The 9,208-nt window shown below is 38.2% G+C and overlaps 1 long non-coding RNA gene across 1 annotated transcript; it reads right to left on the bottom strand.

Annotated features, from left to right (window-relative positions):
- Positions 1-3,674: 3,674 nt before the first annotated feature.
- LOC127489637 (uncharacterized) lies at positions 3,675-6,377 on the bottom strand. Its single transcript, XR_011378579.1, has 3 exons — positions 6,008-6,377; positions 5,544-5,695; positions 3,675-3,934 (listed from the first exon to the last, which is right to left on the bottom strand). It is a non-coding gene; the product is annotated as an uncharacterized lncRNA (long non-coding RNA).
- Positions 6,378-9,208: the final 2,831 nt, after the last annotated feature.

Raw genomic sequence — 9,208 nt, 5'->3', positions numbered from 1 at the left:
GGGCGCCAGATTCTGTCCCGGTTGCCCCTCTTCCAGGCCAGCTCTCTGCTGTGGCCAGGGAGTGCAGTGGAGGATGGCTCAAATGCTTGGGCCCTGCACCCATGGGAGACCAGGATAAGTACCTGGCTCCTGCCATTGGATCAGCGCGGTGCACTGGCCGCAGTGTGCTGTCCGCGGCGGCCATTGGAGGGTGAACCAACTGCAAAAGGAAGACCTTTTTCTCTGTCTCTCTCTCTCTCACTGTCCACTCTGCCTGTCAAAAAATAAATAAAAAATAAAAAAAATAAAAAATATTAAAAAAAAACATTGACTGTAAATCAGAGACTGGAATAGTGGTTACCAGAGCCTGAAAAGCAGGTAGCAGAGAGAGTAATGGGGAGAAGATTGTTTATTGGTACAGAGGTGCAGCTGGTTATGAGAAATAACTTCGAATGTCCTATAACAATTGAATATTTCAGGTAGCTAGATTTGAATGTACCCAACATAAAGAAATAATAAGTGCCTGAGTTGATAGATATGCCAGTTACCCTTAGTGGATCATTACATATTGCAAACATGTATTAAATATCATACTATTCCCCAAAAAATAGATATAATTACTCTCTTTGTGTCACTCAAAAATAAAATATATTTTTGGTTGAATTTTTTTATTTGCAAAATTTATTTTAAGATTTAGCAATTTTTAAGATCTTGTCATATTCACTTCATATGTAGCTATTATATACATACATTCACTCTTTTCTTGAAAACAGGGATTTTAATATCACATGGAATTCATGTCAATGATCATGAAGTGAGGAAAGGAGGGTGAATTGTTATATATATGATACAATTCAGTGAAGAGAATACTTCTACCTATGCATATAGTAAACAATAAGAAATTCATATCATTTTAATAAAATTATATATTATTATCCAAATATGAGAGAACTTTTGATATTTGTTTTTCCTTGTCTGGCTTATTTCACTTAGCATAATGATCTATAGTTGCATTCATTTTGTTGCAAACATTAGGATTTCATTATTTTTAGTGGCTAACTAATATTTCATCACATACATATTCTTCATACAGTAATCAGTTTATGGACATATAGGTTTATTCCATATATTTGCTATTAAACATTAGATTGCTGTAAACATGGGAGTCCAGGAATCGCTTTCCTTGTGGACTTTGTTACTGCAGGATATATTCCTAGAGGAGGGATGGCTGAGTCATGTGGCAGAAACATTTTCAGTCTTTTGAGGAATCTCCATACTGCTATCCATAAAGGTTGTACTAATTATTGAAGAAGGGCTTATTCTTCTCACATATGTAAGGAAAAGATCTTGAACAATCAGCATTATTAATGTATTGTGGCTTCAGGCATCCACATTTTTCACCCACTTTATTTGATTGACGGAAAGTCCTATGTCAGAGAATATATTTATTTTAGAATATCATTCTTTGGGCAATATTTCATTGTCACAATTTAAAAATGTGTGTGTGTGTGTATGTGTGTGTGTGTGATTATTAAGTGAACACAAAATCCCTCTGACAGATGTACAGGTGGCAAATCAGAAGGTGTAAGTATTTCTAAAGCTAAGGGACAGTTCATACTGGTGAATGACTGCAGATGAGGACTAGGTACACAGAACACAGTGGGTAGGCTTTAGATGGGCTCACTCTGGAAGTTCTGAGACTTCAGAAACTCACCAGAGTTACTAAATAAGGTAAGGTTATTAGTAACACATTATAATTAGGTACAAAGACAGCTCCAGTGTCCTGTGACTCAGATTGATGGGCATATAGCAGGAGGCCACAGCCCGGTCCTCACCTTCAGCACTAGGAGGAGCTGGTTGGCATTTCACACACAAGGTGACCTTACTCCCACTGAGCTCATGTCTGGTCCACCAAACAGAGTGTTGATATTTTGTGATGTTGGACAATGAGAATATTCAACATGGATTCTAACTTATAGGACTATGCTATGATATATGGAAAAAAGTATATAATTTGAATTTCCCAGCAGATATATGAGTCTGATAATAATAATTTCAACTCACAAAATTATTATTGGCAAGAAGTCACCAACCATTTAACTTGGCACATTACTTTAGTTGTGCCTTTTTTAGGTATCCCACTGCTCTTTACTGGTTTCCTCCTTTCAATCTCACTACTTTTCTTAGGACCCTCTTGTAATCATCCTCATCACCACAATAGCTAAATGTTTGGGTGTCCCGTGGATCAGGGTCTGGATATCTCAGCAATCAAAACACCCACAACAGGGGCTGGCCTTGTGGCACAGTGAATTAAGCTGCTGTTTGAGATGCCAACATCCCATATGAGCTCTTGTTCAATTCATGCCTGCTCCACCTCCAATTCAGCTCCTGTCAATGTGCTGGGAAACTAACAAAAGAGAGCCCAAGTCCTGGGACTCCCGTCACCCAAATGGGACACCTGGATGAAGCTCCTGGCACATCTCTGGCTATTGTGGCTTTTTGGGGAGTCAACCAGGAGATGGAGGATCTCTCTCCAACTCTAATTTTCTAATAAAATAAAGCATAAAAAAGTACTCAAAATATCATCTCATAGTGCCCACACCCCTGCAGCATTGACACACATTAAATACACATCCCTAAGACAGATTTTTTACATGAAGTTTACAATCATGCACAACATGTCTATGTGACATGCCCACAGATATCAAAATGTATAATGGATGTATCAAACTTGTCACTAAAACTGAATGCCTGATGCTCCTCATAACAGTTAATGACAGCTCTACTGTCATCATTGCTGGACTAAAACCTGGCAGCCATCTCTGAATTCTCTTCCTCTCACACATTTTCACAGTAGGTCTGGCATCTGGTTCCGTTTCCCCAGCACCCTCCCTATCTCTCTTGACCAAACCACCACCATCACTCACTTGGTTGATGACAACTGACTTTCAGTGTGACTCTCTTAGTTGCAATCTGTATCTCCCATTCACCACCTAAGGACCACACAATGTCCAGGGGACTTTTTAGAATAGGAAGGCTGTCCTTGTCATCCCTCAGCTCAAAACCCTCCAAAAGACAATCACTGCACTCATTAAGAAGTCAAAGTCTTAGGGCCGGTGTCATAGATCACTTGGTTAATTCTCAATCTGCGGCGCTGGCATCCCACATGGGCGCCAGGTTCTAGTCCTGGTTGTTCCTCTTCCAGTCCTGCTCTCTGCTGTGGCCCAGGAAGGCAGTGGAGGATGGCCCAAGTGCTTGGGCCCTGCACCCACATGGGAGACCAGGAGAAAGCACTTGGCTCCTGGCTTCAGATCGGCGCAGCGCCGGCCGTAGCTGCCATTTGGGCTGTGAACCAACGGAAGGAAGACCTTTCTCTCTGTCTCTCTCTCACTATCTATAACTCTACATGTCAAAAGAAAAAAAGAGAAATCAAAGTCTTTCTGTGGTCTCTCATTCCTAGATGATCTCATCCATGTCATCTCTCTGACTTACTTTTCCTTCCTTACTCAGATTCCTCCAGTATCACAGATCCTCTTCCTGTTTCCTCGAGAAAACCAAATGCACTCCCCCATCTCTACACCAGTTAGTCTTCCTTCCAGGATCCTACCCCATCAGAGAGCTCCCTTAGCTTTCTCATTCACCTCCTTTAAATCATTATACCAACACCATTATCACATTAGATCACCTGTGTCTCCCCCATTAAAAACATAAAACCTCTTCCTTCCACTGCCCCCCACACGAACTGTACTCCCTGACCCAGCAGGGACTGAATAGTGCTCCATGGCACTCAGGATCCTCTAGTACACTATGTGATTTCCCACCTCATAGAATGTGAAATGCAAACTTACAGTTGTTGAGCAAGTTTCGTGTTGTCCCGCCACTTCCACTCATTTGTATCTTCTTTTTGGTATAATCCAATCCAGTAAGTGTATTTGATGTGTGATTGAATGAAATTCTGTGCACAAGTTAGAATTACTAGTATTACTTATTACATCAATAATAGCCTTTTATCTACAAAGGACTTGTACAAAATACTAATCATTTCACTTAAGACAATCTTAGTTCATCTACTGTGCAGAGAAGCCATGGAAGTGAAAGTTCTAAAAGTCTGAATCTCCTGCATCTTTGTGGCTTGAAAGATATCAAGAAAGGACCATGGTGAACTTCTTTAGAAAGACACAAAAATCTCCAAGCATAATACTAAAAAAGTGATTGGTAAGTATGGATTCATTCAACTTAGAACTTCTCTTCATCAAAACACGCCTTGAAGAACATGGGCAGGGAAGTTTCAAATCTGGACATGCATATAGTAATGTAGTTCCAAGAACAAAACATTAGTTCATATAAATCAATTGGAAAGCAAAATCATCCAAAAGAAAAAAATGAAGAAAATGTTCATAGAAAACATATATGTACAATAAAGGATATCAAGTTCAGTGGAGATCAAGTAAAGGCAAACAAAGCTACAAGGAAATTCTTTACATAGAGCAAACACAAGATTTTAGGATGGTAGGAAACAATAGAATATCTTCATACTAGCAGAAAAAGCAAATTGAAAAATATTGTGGCATTATTTTGTAAAATTGGAAACACCCAATAATTGCACTCATACAGGTTTGTGATGAACTGCAGAGGAGACACATGAAAGGCGTGCACAGCTGACGTGTCTAAGGACGGTTAATGAAGAGCTGCTCATCACAACAGCAGTGGAAACAACCCAAATTCCCATCACCTAGAGAATGACTAAGTAACGTCTCTCCATGTGATACCACGAATATCATACAGCTATGGAAATCAGAACTCTAGCCACAAATTTTAAAGCAGATTATGTAATTAACTTACTATGTGAGCAAAGGCAAACAAACTAAACTCCTTGAGTTTCTTCCTTGTCTAAAATATGGGAATGGCATTACCTATGTGGAAGTTTTTATGCACTGAAATAATGCATATTAAGATCTGACACACTGTAAACCTAACGTTAGTGTATATTTTCATAATTATTTCAGTTATATTTTATTCCTTTTAAATGCTTTCCTTGGGTACTCAAATGTTAGGCAAAAAAATTGATTTTATTTCCAAATGCAATTTACTCTCTCCATTTCACTTTTCTTTCCTGTTCTCTGTCCCAGATACACACTCCATTATTTTTCCACTTTAGTTAAATTCTATAAGAAGAAACTTATAATGTTTTCTCTTTTGAAACCTATGAAATACATAGAGATATTGTAGAAGAAGGTTTAAAATATACTTTATTGCTCTAGGGCTCTGAAGAATCACTAAAATTAAGTGCCAACTAATTTACTCATTCAGGTGTTTTTTTTTTTTATCATTCACAAATCATGAAAACATAAGTAGTAAGGACTCAATATAATTCCATGGCGCACACAATAAGCCACCTCTGCTCCTTTAGAAAGTGAAATTATTTAGGTCCTTAAAGCATGTCTTCCCCTCTACAAATACAAGTGTTTCCACCCTGCAGTCAAATAAGACTCAAGGAAAGCCAACACAGGTAGCCTAACTCAGTCTTTGCAAGCTTCTCATAAAGGTTAACTAAGTGAACATACCAGTTCCTGGATGTCATCAATCTTCACAAGGCTAGAATCCATGTTCCGGCATAAATTCCTGCTCTCCTCCCATGTTTCTTCTTTTTTAGAAAAATAGTAGCAGTTTCTTCCACAACAAAAGTGTCTTCCTTGCAAGAAGCCACAGGCTTGTTCTTCAAAACAAGTCACCCCCACCCCAAGACACCAGGCCATTTAGAAAACAAGATTTTAGGTATTTAATTTTTTCTTCAGAAGGAATTAGCATAAAAGAAGAGTTTTTCTGTACCCAAACATCTTTTCAAACTCGAATGCTTAGTTAACTATGATTTTAAAAATAGATTTAATGAGGAGAGTAAAGTTAAAACCTATAACTCCTCATAAGATCCAATATCAACTTTTTAAAGTTTATATATTGAAATGGACAGAAGGCAGTAAGTCTATGAAAAATAACCTGTCGGCTATGAACTTAAACATTGAGTACAAACCTCTACCGGACAGCACCACTGAATGATCTTCCAGCTGTACTGAGGATGTGTTCTTTTCTTTTGTGTTTTCCTTATCCTGTGTTGTGCATTTAGGACACTTCTGAAAAGCTTCAATCCACATTACAAAATTAACAACATAAATGACTTAAAAGATCACTTAATTATGATCATATCCTATAATTCTAGGTATAAAAGAACATGGTGATGATTACTTGGGATTATAATCATAGATAAAGTTAAAATATTTTTGTGTCAGGCCATAAAATATATTTTATATAAAACTACAATTATATGTAACTTGAAATCTATTATTTCTAAGATACATAAAAAAGTAGTGTTCATTTCATAAACTAGAAACAAAGGAAATTAAAAATGAACTAGATTTTATGCCATCTTTAAATAATGGATACTCAGCATGTGACTCAATTTAGCATTTACATATTGACATAAGTGATTTGCCTGTATGTATAATGAATGCATAAAATATGCACGGCAAATCAGTTCATAGATATTTCGAATGTGCAAAAGGAAAGTTAAAAGTCTATGAGAGAAACAGCAGTTTCTTCCATTAAGTTGAGAATAAAAATGTAAAATAAAAAGCTCTTGTTCTATTTTGAAAAAATGCCTGTTTTCCATATCAGGCACACAAGTTTGCTTCCTCGGTCCAGTTCCTGATTCCAGCTTCCTGTTCATGGAGATCCTGGGAGGCAGTGGTGATGGCTCAAAGTGAATGGGTCGCTGACACCCACATGAGCGGATTGCATTTCTGTCCCACATCTGTGACCCAGCCCAGTCCCCGCTGTTGCAGACTTTAAAACTTAGATAATGAGAAGGTGGGATCTCTCTCTCTCTTTCTTCCTCCATCCCTCCCTCAAATAAATAATTTGAAAAAAATCACTCAAGTGTTTGTCACACAACAGAATCTTTTCATTTCCAATGACACCCCTATGTACCAACATTAAATTTTATCTGGTTGTAAAAATCTAGCAATATCAAATACATAGTCCCTTCATGTCCCCTTCACAATAAGCGTAACTCTTCCTCCAGTTCAGCAACCTATTACAGTGTCTGTATTCTAGACCACAACTAAAAAGAAAAAAAAAAAAAAAAAGACTTCTTATTTTTAAAATCCACCATTTCTTGGGCTAATCGATTTCCTTCTCTTTTTCTTATTGCCCATCCACACCCACACAGGTGCACATACTCACACATATATCCTAACCCTATGCTTGCCAGCAGGAGCAGAGCCCAGATGATGCCCAGGATTACTGTGCATGGGTTTTCTGTAAAAAATTTAAAAAGTGGGTATATAATGAGCTTGGTAAACAGATAAGAACCCAAGCAGGATAAACATTTATGCTGGAAATTAGCATTAAAATCACATATTCATCCTAATCAAAAATCTCATGGATACTACACTTAAATGGATCTCCCAATATCTAAAGTAAAATAAGGAACTAGACATTCCATATCGAATAGATATGGCTTTTAAATATGTTAATTTTTTTCTACCTGACATTATGTTCTCAGAAATCAGAAAACAAGAAAAGTTACCTCTTTTTTTGTGAGCTAGATGTCGTTTGCCTTCCTTTTTCTTTGCGTGAGACAATTTCAGTTCTGAGTATGTCACTTTCTCCTCACTCATTTCTGAGAGCTTCAGGCTAAAAACACAGCAAGGACCAGAGATGTTTCACAAGACATAATAGATTCACCTAAAATCGGGGAAATGTTTCATGAGTAACGGGGAGAGTAGCAGGAATGATATACGCTCTGGCATGTAGAAAGTGAATTAAGATCACCCTAATCCTGGAAAAAACAGAAAAGATTTTTTAAAAATTTATTCTATTTATCTGCAAAGCAGTGAGTTCCAGAGTGAGAGAGATGGAGGGAAAGTTAGAAAGAGAATTTCTCTCCACTGGTTCACTCCCCAGATGGCTGGCGTTCTAGGGGCTGGGCCAGGCTGAAACCAGGACCCAGGAGCTCAATCAGGTTTCCCACATGGGTAGCCGAGGGACAGACTCTTGGGTCATCTTGTGCTGTCATCTCAGGCACATTAGCAGGGAGCTGGATCTGAAGCAGAGCAGCAAGGGCACAAAGGAGCACTTTGATATGGGAACTGGCATGGCAGGTGCTGACTCAACCCATCCCATCACAATGCTGGCCCAGAAAAAAGTGATTTAAATTCCTTTTTGTGATGTTTTAGAAGAGAGATCCTATTCAGATTATGGACATACTGTATTAAACTTTTAAACTGTTTTAAAGTTAACTTAATTAGTTGCCAAAATTTGCAAATGGATATAATTTGTACATAAATATCCGATTTATACCCTCTCTTGAAAAATTAACTTGATACTCAGTACATGTATTAAGTCCAAATGATCACCACAACATGACAGAGGCATCTCTTACATGAGACACACACACACACACACACACACATATACACATACTAATTCAATGAACACCCCGTGCTGCTGAATCATATTCTCTCACACTCCAGCACTCATTTATCTCATCATCCTGATAGTCACTGGCCTTCATGGACATGACCTCAGAGTTGAGAAAAATGAAGAAATGATGGGATTTCTAGGTCGGGGTGTATGAAAGTATCATTAACTAAGATAAGCATCACTTATAATTCTAACAGCAAGTCTACACATTGCTACTGTTTTCAAATTATAGATGAGAAACACATACTCCCAATTACAATATAAATCTTAACTCCGGGGGACTGTGCTGTGGGGCAGTGTGTTAATCCTGCGTCTGCAGCACTGACATCCCATATTGGCACCTGTTCTAGTCCCAGCTGCACTTCTTCCAATCCAGCTCTCTGCTGTGGCCTGGGAAAGCAGTAGAAGTTGGCCCAAGTCCTTGGGGCCCTGCTCCTGCATGGGAGACTGGGAAGTAACTCCTGGCTCCTGGCTTCGGATCCTGTAGCTCCAGCCATTGTGGAGAACTGGGGAGTGAACCAATGGAAGGAAGATCTCACTCTGTCTCTCCCTCTCATTGTCTGTAACTCCACCTCTCAAATAAATAAATAAAAGATTAAAATAAATCTTTGCTCGAGGTCATATATTTTCTGAAATAACTGATTTTTGTGCAGTTATTTTTGTCTTATATCTATATACGTAAATATCAACAAAATGAATTGGTACAGATTAGACTAGATTTCTATTGATAGAAAATGAACATATTAACAAA

Source organism: Oryctolagus cuniculus, chromosome 9 (genome assembly GCF_964237555.1).
Source record: "Oryctolagus cuniculus chromosome 9, mOryCun1.1, whole genome shotgun sequence".
NCBI lineage: Eukaryota > Metazoa > Chordata > Mammalia > Lagomorpha > Leporidae > Oryctolagus > Oryctolagus cuniculus.
The sequence above is the reverse complement of the archived record's forward strand: the minus strand, read 5'-3'. Positions and strand labels throughout refer to the sequence as shown.